The sequence below is a fragment of the Antechinus flavipes genome, chromosome 2, assembly GCF_016432865.1.
Source record: "Antechinus flavipes isolate AdamAnt ecotype Samford, QLD, Australia chromosome 2, AdamAnt_v2, whole genome shotgun sequence".
Lineage (NCBI taxonomy): Eukaryota > Metazoa > Chordata > Mammalia > Dasyuromorphia > Dasyuridae > Antechinus > Antechinus flavipes.
In genome coordinates, this window is record NC_067399.1 from 464,521,000 (window position 1) to 464,533,315 (window position 12,316).

Consider the following 12,316-nt stretch of genomic DNA (forward strand, 5'->3'; position numbering starts at 1 on the left):
AGGGTACTGATAAAACAATTAAAAAGCATAAAGAATTAGACAAGAAAGGAGTTAAGTACAATGCTAATGAAATTAAGGAGTGTGGTGCTTCACAGCAGGAGCCATTAGGGGATTCCCCATCCCCTGACTTACCCTCCTCAATTAACCCTTCATGGATGGAGGGGAAGGGGGAGGGGAGGGACAGTGACACCATCAGCACCATCCATGCAGGAGTTTTGTCTACCCCCTATGACAAGATTACAAAAGGCACTAGTTAAAGCTAACAAAAGGACAGGTTACATCTGATTTAAGAATAGAAGCATACCATGTTATTCAAGAGTTTGACTCCAGGTCAAGAAAGGAAAAGATACACTCCTTTTCATTTGGAAATTATCAAAGATCTGAAAAAGGATTGCACTCTTTATGAGTCTTATGTTAAGATGATATTAGAGAATTTGACTTATGAAATTTTAGCCCCTAGTGATTGGAAATCTATAGCAAGGACATGTTTAGAACATGGACAAAACTTGTTGTGGCTTTCGGAGTATAGTGAATTATGTAGAATATAAAACCAACGAAATAGGCAAACTGGAGTTAATATGCAAATCACCTTTGACCAACTAGTAGGTATAGGTCAGTATGCAAACACTTTAGCATAGATTAATTACCCTTTGATAGCATATGAGCACATTGCTGCTGCTGCTATTAAAGCATGGGGCCACCTTCCCAGGAAAACAAGATAGAAGGGAAGCCTTCATGAAAATAGAGCAAGGTCCAAATGAACTCTTTGCTGATTTTGTGGGACATCTGCAGACAACTGTGAACTATTGGTGAAAATGTAGCAACAGAAATTATGATAAGAAAACTTGCTAGAGAAAATGCTAATGAGGTTTGTAGAAGAATTATACTAGGATTACACAAGGATGCTCCTTTAAAGGAGATCCTAAGACACCGTGCCACAGTGCACACAAATGCCTTTTATACCCAGGCTATGATGCAGAACATGGGAAGATAGGGTCTCTCTTGGCAAGGGACTTCCAGAGAGACTCGTCAATGCTTTCAGTGTGGTAAAATAGGGCATTTGAAAGCTCAATGTTGGCATACAGATAGAGTGAGAAGACAGGGTGAGAGGACAAGACTCAAAACGTCCAAAATGCAACAGAGGCTTCCATTGGGCCTCAGAATGTAGATTGACCCAGGGAAATGAGAGGCGGGGCTTAGCTCCAAGACCTCAAACAACAAACAGATGGAGCATGATGGCAGTCAAGGTTACAGCTAAAGAGTCTTTAGAAGTTCAATATTAAGACATGATCCTTCAGCCAAAAAGTAACCTGATGGGAAAAAGGTATTACAATTGGGGAGAATACAGGTTTTTTAACCCAAAAGAAGGGCAGTGTCCAGTGCAAGTAGCTCCAATATAATTGCCAGGTGATGTGGAGAGACCCAGAAAGTGATGAATGGACAGGACCAGATAGGTTAATTGCTTGGGGGAGAGAGTTTGCTTGACTCTCTGCAGATGAAGAAGGAATCAGATGGGTGCCAACAAGTCATATTCATCTTGTCCATTGGAGAGAGACAGAAAAAGAGAAAAACATTGAAACGAAGGAGAAAACTCAAGAAACATCAGATGATTCCATCTCTGACTACATGTGCCTCTGAAAAAGCATGACTGTTAACCCAATGTGTATGGCAATTGACTCATGAACATCAAAAATTGTTGATAAGACTGTTACAGAACTTTAAAATCCATAAGAATCATTATTGGATTCCCTGAGATGAAAAATTTTGATAAGACTGTTGCAGAACTTCAAAACCTGCAGGAATCATTGGAGTCCTTGAGCCATAATAAGACTGATGCAAGACTTCAAAATCTGCAGGAATCATTGGATTCCCTGAGGCATGAAGTAATGGACAACAGATTGGTTTTGGACTATTTCTAGGACTTATGTACATATATAATTCCTCATGTTGATTCATGTTGTTTGTTACATCACTACTAGACTATGTTATATTACTATGTGCTTGTGTAATACCTCCCATGTTGATGGATTTATGTATACCTGTTTCAAGTGAGACCCTTCAGAACCCTGCTAACAAAATCTGGTTTGACTGCCCATTTCCCTTTGGTGTTTTCATCTCCCTTCCTGAGATGTCAAGGAGGGCGTGATCACCTCCTTTTTTGGTGTTTTCACCCTCCCTTTTGAGAAGTCAAGGAGGGCATGATCACTGGGGTTTCTCACCTCCCTAAGAAGTCAGGGAGGGCGTGACCACTTATGTTCTAAAACAAAAGAAAGTGGGAGATATAAAGGGCAGAGACTTTGGAGAAATATACTTAAGTCTCAGTATGATTGATTTAAACAATCATTTAAACATACAGTATGATTGATTTTGAAGTTCTTTTGACAGTCTCATTGTTAGCCATTTGATTCCTTCTCCACCTGTGGAAATATAAGCAGATCCTCTTCCCCAAGCAGTTAACCTATCTAATTCGCTTCTATTTACCACTTTTGGGATTTCTCCTCATCATCTGCTAATTACATTGGAGTTGTTTACACTGGATACTGCCCAATTGGGTTAAAAAAATCTATATTCTCCCCAACTGTAATCCTGATTGCTTTTCTGTTGGTTGATGACATCAGAGTCCTGAATTTCTAAAGTCTCTCTGGGTGTAACCTCAGCTGCTATCATGCCCCACCTGTCCTTTGATTGATACTTTGGAGCTGGGTCCTGCCTCTCATTCCTCTGGGTCAATATACATTTAGAGGCCCAGTGAAAGCTTCGATTACATTTTGGACATGGGGTTTTGGGTTTTATCTCACCCTGTCTTCTCACTCTATCTCCATTTCTACATTGGGCTCTTAGATGTCCAACTTTTCCACATTGAAAACATCGATGAATTTCTCTAGAAGTCCCTTGCTAAGAGGGACCCTGTCTTCCCATGTTCATAATAGTTTGGGCATAATAAGCATTTGTGCCTACTGTGGCACAGCGTCATATGATCTCTTCCAAAGGAGCATCTTTGTCTAGCCCCCATATAATTCTTTTGCAAACCTCATTGGCATTTTCCTTAGCCAAATGTCTAGTCATTATTTCTGTTGCTGCATTGTCTCCAATGTGTTAACTCAGTGGCATTGATAAGACAATGGTTATCTAGTTTAGCATGTGAGTTCTCTAGTTCAGTATGATTGATTTAATCTTACAACAAATAATGATTCCCTAGTGATATAAGGATTGGTTTATACCCAGTATACTGTAATGATGTAATTGTAACAGAGCATATATAAACTGGGGATAAACTGAGCCAGAGATAGACTTCAAGACAGAGACTGTCGTGGTGGCTCTCCTTCCACCACTAAAACCAAGACCCATTCCAGAGGAGGGCCTCCAGAAAGCCATCTGAGCCCCAGGTGAAGGAGACAGACTGTGGAGGAGATAATAAATAATTTGGACTTTATCCCTGGCTATTCTCATGGTGATTACTCTGCTGAAACAAAGGCTGGTCTCAAGACCTCCAGAAAGCAAACAAGCACCTTACAGAAATGCATTGGGGCATGGCGATTGAAGTCAAATATAATGGTCAGGATGATGATCAAATTCCCAACTAGAGGGATCTAATAGATGCACAGGAACAGTCCAAAGAAGATCAGTTACTGCTCAGAACTCTGGGAGAATCCCAAAAGTAAGAATTCAGAGACACTGGCCTGGTTTCCTTTGTCCATATTTTTGGTGTTCTTCTAGAGGCAAATATCAAATTTAGAAAAAATTTGACTCTTTTGAAGTCATATCGAAATTCTGCTTTAATATTTCTTCTTAATATCATTTCTTCTAACAATTTATATTATTTATAATAAATAATAAAGTCTGTCTATGTTACCTCATAATAACATAATACCTCATAATACTTCAAGTATTAGGAGAGAGTAGACATTTTTTTAAACTGTACTGGCAGAACTAAGAACTTTCTCAGTGGAACAAAATGGCTGGGTACCCAGTAAACTGTGAGCTCCCGGAAATCAGAAACTATCTCTTACTTTTCTTTAAATCTCAGTGCTTGGCATGTAATCAGAGTTTAATAAATGATCTTTGACTGTAAACAAAATGAAGACATCCGTTCTCTCTCTTGTTTTATTCCAACTTGTATTACAATCCATTAATTCTCCACGAGGAATCTTGTAATATACTATTTAGAATTTAAGGACTTAGGGATATCTTAAAAGATAAGTTTAATTCTTTTCACAAGAATGACTATTTAAGTATAGATAGTTTTGGACATAAACATCCAATCAGTCAGGGGTACACAACTTTAAATGCACTTGAACTCCTAAAGAATCATAGGAAGTTAGAGATGGAAAGGATCTCAGAAAACAGAATGCTAGAGTTAGGAGGGATCTTGGGACATTAAATATATGAAACCTTTGCATCCAATGTTTGTATAATCCAACACTCTCATTTTACTAACTATTAAGTGGAGGCACACATACTTAAAATTACTCTTCCAAAGTGTTAAGCCCCTGACTCTGGATAGCAATTAGTAGAGTCAGAACTAGAATTCTAACACCTAATTCAATACTCTTTCTATTGTGTCATGCTACTCCCATTACTAGTATAAAGTGAGCATGATCATCACTGGGTTACATTTTGTCTTGAGCTATGAAAATTAACACTTACTGTACAGAGTTGGGCAGGGCAATGCTTCTCCAGTTACAGTTCCTGACAAGAAGTTTGAATCTTCTGCTTTCAGGTCATTTCAGCTCAGTCATAAATAGATGACTTTGTGTTTGAGGGCTGGTTGAATGGAGAGAATCTGAAGATGAGTAGAAGAAAACTGAGGGATCTTGAGCTGTTTCATGATCTTTACCCATTATGATTGTGCTGGCACTTAGAAGTGACATTATCAGCAGTCAGGCTTAAAGTGGTCTCTATGGTACAATCCCCAAGAACTTATTATTTACTAATGGTAACTAAAATCTGTGGGAGTACCCTGAGAGAACACAGAAGGTATGGAAAAATTCTAGAATAATAATTCCCCATTTCTCATTGAATTGCAGGTTGACTTTGATAAAGGTATTCAACAGCTCTTTGCCTAGGAATTCTCATTTGTGAAATGAAGATACTGAATGAGATTATTTGTGAAGATTCTTTTAGCTTAAATCCTGTGATCCTATGCTTATCTCTGTTTCAGCTTCCTTGTCAGCAAAATGCCACAGTTAATAATAATAATAATAATAGCTTTTATTTATATATAGATCTTTGGTTTATGGAATAGTTTTCTTATAACAACTCTGAGTAATCACAAATTTAATCACAAAAATTATTTTCATTTTACAGATGAGCAAATTTAATATGCGTAAAAATTATGTAATCCTAGCCCTACAGCTAGGAATCAGTCTTCAGGACTGACTGAATATGGTATTCTTTATAATATACTACACTATTTCCAATAATAAAATCAGTCCCTTTTGGACCTAGGAAAATAAAGGTAGTTTTACCTCACAAAAATAAGTATGAAACATTTTGATGCATATAAAATTCTATGGAAATAGATCACAGAATTATTTATATTACCTTGTTTAAGCACTGGATTTGGGAAGGACAGAATGTAAAGAAGAGAAACAATCATCCTCAAAGAAAGAGGCTTCAAATTGTTCTTCTAGGTTGGGGGCTCTGTCTTCATCTCTTCAAATGCTAATGCCTTCCTTCATTAACTACTTTCTTTCTTTCTCTCATACACACACACACACACACACACACACACACACACATATACATATATACGTATATATGTATACACACACATATATACACATATATATGTATATACACATATATACAAATATATATGTATACACACACACACATATATATACAAATATGTGTATATATATGAACTTTATTTTTTAAAATTGACAAGATTTATTTTCTCTCCCTTCCCAACAAATGAATAAAAAAAGATCCTTGTAATAATATGCATAGTCACATATATTATGTAGGCATGTCCCAAAACACTTTTTATTATGTATTTTAATCTATCTCTCTGTCAGGAAATGGGGAGTATTATTTATTGTGGATCCTCTAGAATCATGGCTGGTCATTTTATTGATTAAATTTCTTCAACTTTCTAAGTTCTTCATTTTTAGATATTCTTAGATATTCTAAACAGTAATTGTTCAGCTGGTTCTACTTTACTCTGAATCAATTCATAGAGGTCCTCTAAAATTCCTCTGAATATTTATTTTCTCTGACTCTGTTGTTATTTATTATTGCACAAAAGTTTTCCACTATATTCATATAGCATAATTTTTGAGTAATTCCCCTACTTTCTAGTTCTTAAGCATGACAAAAGAGCAATTTTAAATATTTTGAATATGAGTCTATTTCCTTTTTCTTTGAAGTCTTTGAGGATATAGGCCTCTTTCTCTTATTGCTAAATAAAAAGGCATGCACTGTATTTAGTACCTTTTAGGGGCATAGTTTCAGATTGTTTTCTAGAATGGCTGTACTCATTATTTATCCTATTATATTTATTTGAAATATAAAACCTGAGAGTTATGCCTACTATAATAACTCAGAATATTAATCCTTCCTTGAGCTGTTGGCTAACTTACTTCCTATCTGAAATGCCTTGCTCATTCCCACCTTTTCTGTTACTTGGTAGGTCTAGATTCCCAGAAAAGGACCACTTCCTGGTGATTACTCTCAAACTCTTTTCAGATTTCTAGGAGGAACTCTATTGCATGTTTTTGTTGGGGGAGGGAATATATTTCCATATTTATTACTAAGATTCCTGAATCCTTGTCAAGGCATTTCTATTTATTCCAAACCAAACATTTACAATGATGACACTTGGAGATTTTAAAATATTTACCATTTATTTAGTAATAAAATCAAAGAAATAATAATATCATAGATATTGATATTTGAAGCAAAAGAAAGAATATTAAATAAGTTATAATCCACAGACCAACTTGAGTTATACTTTCCCACCAATATACTCAGTTTCTAAGAGGAAGACTGAGCATACATTTAACAGAAATCTGACAGGAGCACATGAGGAAAGAAAAACCTAGCATTCACTCAGTGTAACTCACAACTCTGGACATCAAGTTTAGGTATCATTGATCCCTTTAGAAACTACTATACTACTCAAAGCAATTTCTCTGCTTACTGCTTCCCTTATGAGCCCTACTGATTTTCACATGAGGAAATCTTCTTTTCCTCTCTTCTCAACATATTGTAATATTTACAGTTCATTTAGCTCATAATCTATTTAGATAGAATTGGAAACCCATTGCATTATTGATTTGGATAGCAGTTCTCTTTAAGGCTAAGAACGACATGCTGCTAATTACTTTTCTCTGGGCAATATGGGCAAGTCTGTCCAATCTTCACTCATCAGAATTCTGTGTTGTTCAATAAGATCCCAATATCTCTTCCTATAAAGCAAAATAGCTTTTAAAATCCCTTTCCTCTTTCTGTTTTTCCTTTCAAATCATTCAAGGCAAAGGAAAGCAGCAGGCACTTCTGAGAAGCTTCATCTCTCTCTTCTACTAAAGAGTTACAGATAGAACTGAATCTCTTTTCCACTGACCTTTGATCTTTATTTAGCTATTCAGAAACTAGCATCTGAAGTCTTTTTGTTGATCCTGTGGCTGACTTATTTAATATTCTAGTCAGGCTCTTCCAACTTCTATATCATTATTTCAATAGTTCATTTATCCTTCATTTATGAGATGAAGAAAAATCACTAAATATCTATGAAATTCACAGTGATTTTGCCCTCTTAAGTTGTTAAGTATTTATGTGCAAATAAGTTTTGAGAATATAATGTCTGCAATTCTAGTTCTTTGTTTATCAATCTTTTAGAAATGGTTCTCTTCCAGTTTGTCTTTGAAAATTGTTTCTTCACCCTTAAATTTTATCAGTTTTTTATTAAATAAAAATTCTTTCTTTGTGCTCTTTAAACCATTAAACCATTTGCACAAATGCAACAAAGGTATCAACTTACTTCCTTTAAAATGGAATTTAAGTCTTTATACTTATTCCATGGTTTATTTTTTAATCCAAATTGATTGTGTCCCCATCTGATAAATGTTTCTTTACATTTGGATTTTTTAGGTGTTTTTATTAAACTAAATTCTTTTCTTGTTTCTTAAAAACATCAAATTGCAACACATGAAATGTTACAATCTTAAAGAACCAATACTTCATTTGTATATTCTTATATGTATATGTGATCTCCTTTATTAGAATGTTAACTCTTTTAAGAGAAAGGACTTTTTCATTGCTCTATTTGTGGCACTTAGCACAATAACTGGTACATAGCTGGTTATTAATAAATTGTTGTTGATTGACTGGTTGGTTGTCGGAGAACTGCTTGTGGCTCATAATAGGTGCCAACTACTGATTTAGGAGACAAAGATTAAATTCTCATCTGAGGGGTAAGGGTGGAGGAAAGGCTTATCTGATGACACTGAGAGAGAGCTGATTTTTAAACTCCTTTTTTTTGTTACTTTTTTGTCACATTTTTGTCACATTGTGTCACAGATATAATTAAGCATTATAGAAAGAATAGTGAATGTTTTCACTCTGTTGTTCACTTGCATTTTGTTTTCTTATTCATTTACTTCTTTTTTTGATCTGATTTCTCTTGTGCAGCAAAAGAATTATATAAATATACTTATACATATTGGATTTAACACATATTTTAACATGTTTTAACATATATTGAACTGCTTGCCATTTAGGGGAGAGGATGGGGGGAAGGAGGAGAAAATCTGAAACACCAGGCTACTCATGGGTCAGTCTTGTCAAATTACCAATCATATATTTTGAAAATAAAAAGCTTTATTTAAAAAAAGAATAATGAATGTTAGTTAAAAAATCTGAGTTATAACTTCCAAATTCTTCTCCTAAGTGACTTCAGAAAAGCCACATTTTTCTTCATGTATAAAAGGAATTAGATTGGATAATCCTAAGGTATTTTCAATTCTAAATACTTAAGATTCTATTTTAGATCTTGTTCTCTTCTCTTTATATGTTTAGTGACCTTATCTGTCTCAGTGACTTTAATTTATATGATCACAATTCCTAAATTTGTGTCTTTTTCATTAAACTTCTCCTTAAACTTCAGCTTTTTATTTCCAACTGCCCCAAGAGCATCTTACTTGCATGTTCCAAAACTTGTCTAACACTAATCTTGCTCCCCACTCCCTAAATATCTGAATTGTTGCCAATAACAACACTATTTTCTTAGAATTTCAGGCTCACAACCAAGGAGTCAGCTCTGATTTTTCTCTTTCTTACTCCACATATGCTATCAATTGACAAGGGTATTTAGAGATAAACTTGTAAACACACTGAAAATATTCTCAATATAAAAGGGCTGATATGTATCTCAATCTATTCCCACAATTTGAATCTTTTCATGTAGATCTCTACTTTGAAATGGGGGTATTTGGAACACTGGAAAGAGCCTTTTCAGGAATGTTCATCCAACTTGGGCGTCTACCTTTCACCCAATTCTCATCTGTGGCTCCAAGAAGCTAGCATTCACAATGGTCTTATTCCAATAAAACTGAATCAGCAGAAGTCCAAACCAAGTTGAGGATAATCAACAGAGCTCAAACTCACTTGTGAGTTGGGGAAGTACATATCCCAAGCATAGGAAAACTTCTCCATGCAATGGGATGATGAGGACAATTCGTTTTAATGGTCATGAAGGTGGTTGAAGCAGATGCTGCAGAGTACTTAGAACTTGTTAAGGCATCAAAGATACCAAGGTTATTCTCTGCATCTTAAGCCATTACCAATTTTCTTGACTTTTGTCTTATCACTGGACTTCCATGAGTCTGGAAGAGAAAGTGAGATCAATGACTTTGTGCAACTCTGCCTCACTTAAATCCAATTTATGAGCAACTGAAGATATCACTCCATGATGTCACTGGAACTCTTCAAAAACAAAGGTCAAACAACATCTTTGAAAGATTTTCATTCCACATTGTTTGGAAATTGTGGGCATTTAAGAGAGTACATCTTATTAAACTCGTTTTGATAAATCAATGTTATATTTGAGCAATTATAAGTTGCAGTTTGGTCTGAGATAATGCTTCAGATCTGAAACATTTTTTGGTTGAATTCTATGGAATATTTTTTAGTTTTTATTTTCAAAATATATGTATAGATAATTTTCAACATTTCATGCTTGCAAAACTTTGTGTTCCTATTTTTTTCTTCCTTCTCCCTACCTCTTCCCTTAGATAGCAAGTAATCCAATATATGTAAAACACGTGCAATTCTTCTATACATATTTCCACAATTATCATGCTGCACAAGAAAAATAAGATCAAAAAGAAAAAAAATGAGAAAGAAAATAAAAAGCAAGTGAACAACAACAAAAAGGTGAACATACTTAAGTTGTGATCCACATTCAGTCCCCATAGTCCCTTTCTGGATGCAGATGTCTCTCTCATCACAAGTCTTCTGGAATTGGCCTGAATCACTTCATTGTTGAAAAGAGTTATGTCTATGGAATATCTTGAAGCTTGTATTTGTAGCATGGAGATTTATTGTCTATCAGTTTGAGATGATAAAGAGATTTTGATGTATAATTCTAGCTACTAGTTTACGTCTTGCTAAATATTAGTAAGGACTAAATTCTTATAGTGTGCACAGATATGCTGTGTAATTGTTGCCATTTTCTTGCATTACCCTCATTGATCACTAGTTCACTCACCTTCAAAGCAAACTTTCTATAGTTTTTGATGTCTATGACCTAGTCCATCATCAACACCCTCGATTTCTACAAATCATATGATTTATACACTTATTAACACATTTGTCAATATGTTATTGACTGAATCAGTAAAGATATTGCCCAAAAGGCCCATGGAGATCCTTTTGATCCCAATTTTAGATCTTAGATGTTGCATAGGTTTCATCTTGAAGGAAGTCATTTGGGACTACATTTGATGAATCCAGTGGATATATCTCTTATCAGAGTTTACCACTGCTTAGTGAATTGATGTTTACTTATTCCAAAAGTATTTATGTAGCTTCTTGACTTCTTTATTATATGCTTCAAGACTACAGATCATTCTATTTCCTCTTTTTGGCACAGAAGTATATATCTTTCTATAGGTGTTTTATGGTGATAAGTCTTATGTTTTATTAATATTTTATGAATTTTTGTTAGAATACTTTCCAAATTACTATGCCAATTTCACAAATTCAAATCTATTTTTTCAAAAATCAACAGCATGTCTCACCCAAAGTCCTAACCTGGAAGCTTCCTCATTACATGGAACCTCCTTATCCTGAAATTTCCATCTGCCTCTAACACCTTCTCACAGAGCACGTGAGCTTCTTCATATTGGTGAATTCCTCCTAGAGCCTCCATTCTGTGGAGGGTCTTGGTATGATTAACTTTCATTTCTCCCTGACTGCGCTTTTATACTTTTTGGACTTTAAGACCATACTCCATACCTTCTCCTCAGTCCCAATTCCTCATTTACAACACAATTTTGTGTGTTGTCTTCCCAGATTAGAATGAAACCCCTTGAGGGGAGAGACTGACTTTCTTTTTATTTATGTGTGTATCTCCAGAGTTTAGTGCCAGCATGGTGCCTAGCATATGGTAAGTAAATAACATATGCTTGTTGTCTTTCCTTATACCAATGTTATTTAGGTGCTTATTTAGATGTCTTCTTTCCATTCAGCTTTGTTTACAGAATGCTAATAACATCTGCATCTTGATGTAATCATCATTGAATTTCTCCTTGATAGGTGTATACTTACTGTCTCTTTCTTGGAGAAGATCAAAATGTCAATTATTTTTATGTGATCTCTGAATTAAAACTTGAAGCTTTTAGACTTTTTTTGACTTATCATAAGAATCTTAAACATATCAAATCCATATGATATTTTGATATCATTGAAGAAAAATTCTATGAGATGAAGGAGAAATTCAATTTGTTTGGGGAAAACATTGTTTGATTCCATACCCATACATAAAAGAATTAATAAAAAATATTTTGGTTTAATTTATCTTTAATTTGGTGGTAAGGATAAGGGAATAGAGAATGTTAGAGTTAAGGGGGATCTGTCTTTATATCTCATCATAAAAATTTTTTGATGAGTGTATGGATGATGTAGAATGTGGGATAGAGTCCAAAGGTAGATATATTGAAAACATCAAATCAGTTAAAATGGAAAAAAATGAGAAGGTATCTGGAGTCTAATTAGTAAGGAGAAGAGAAAAGAAAACATAAACCAAAGTAAATTATTTTATTAGATTACTACTTGAGATCACATAGAAGTTGAACTCTTTTCATTAGGAGTT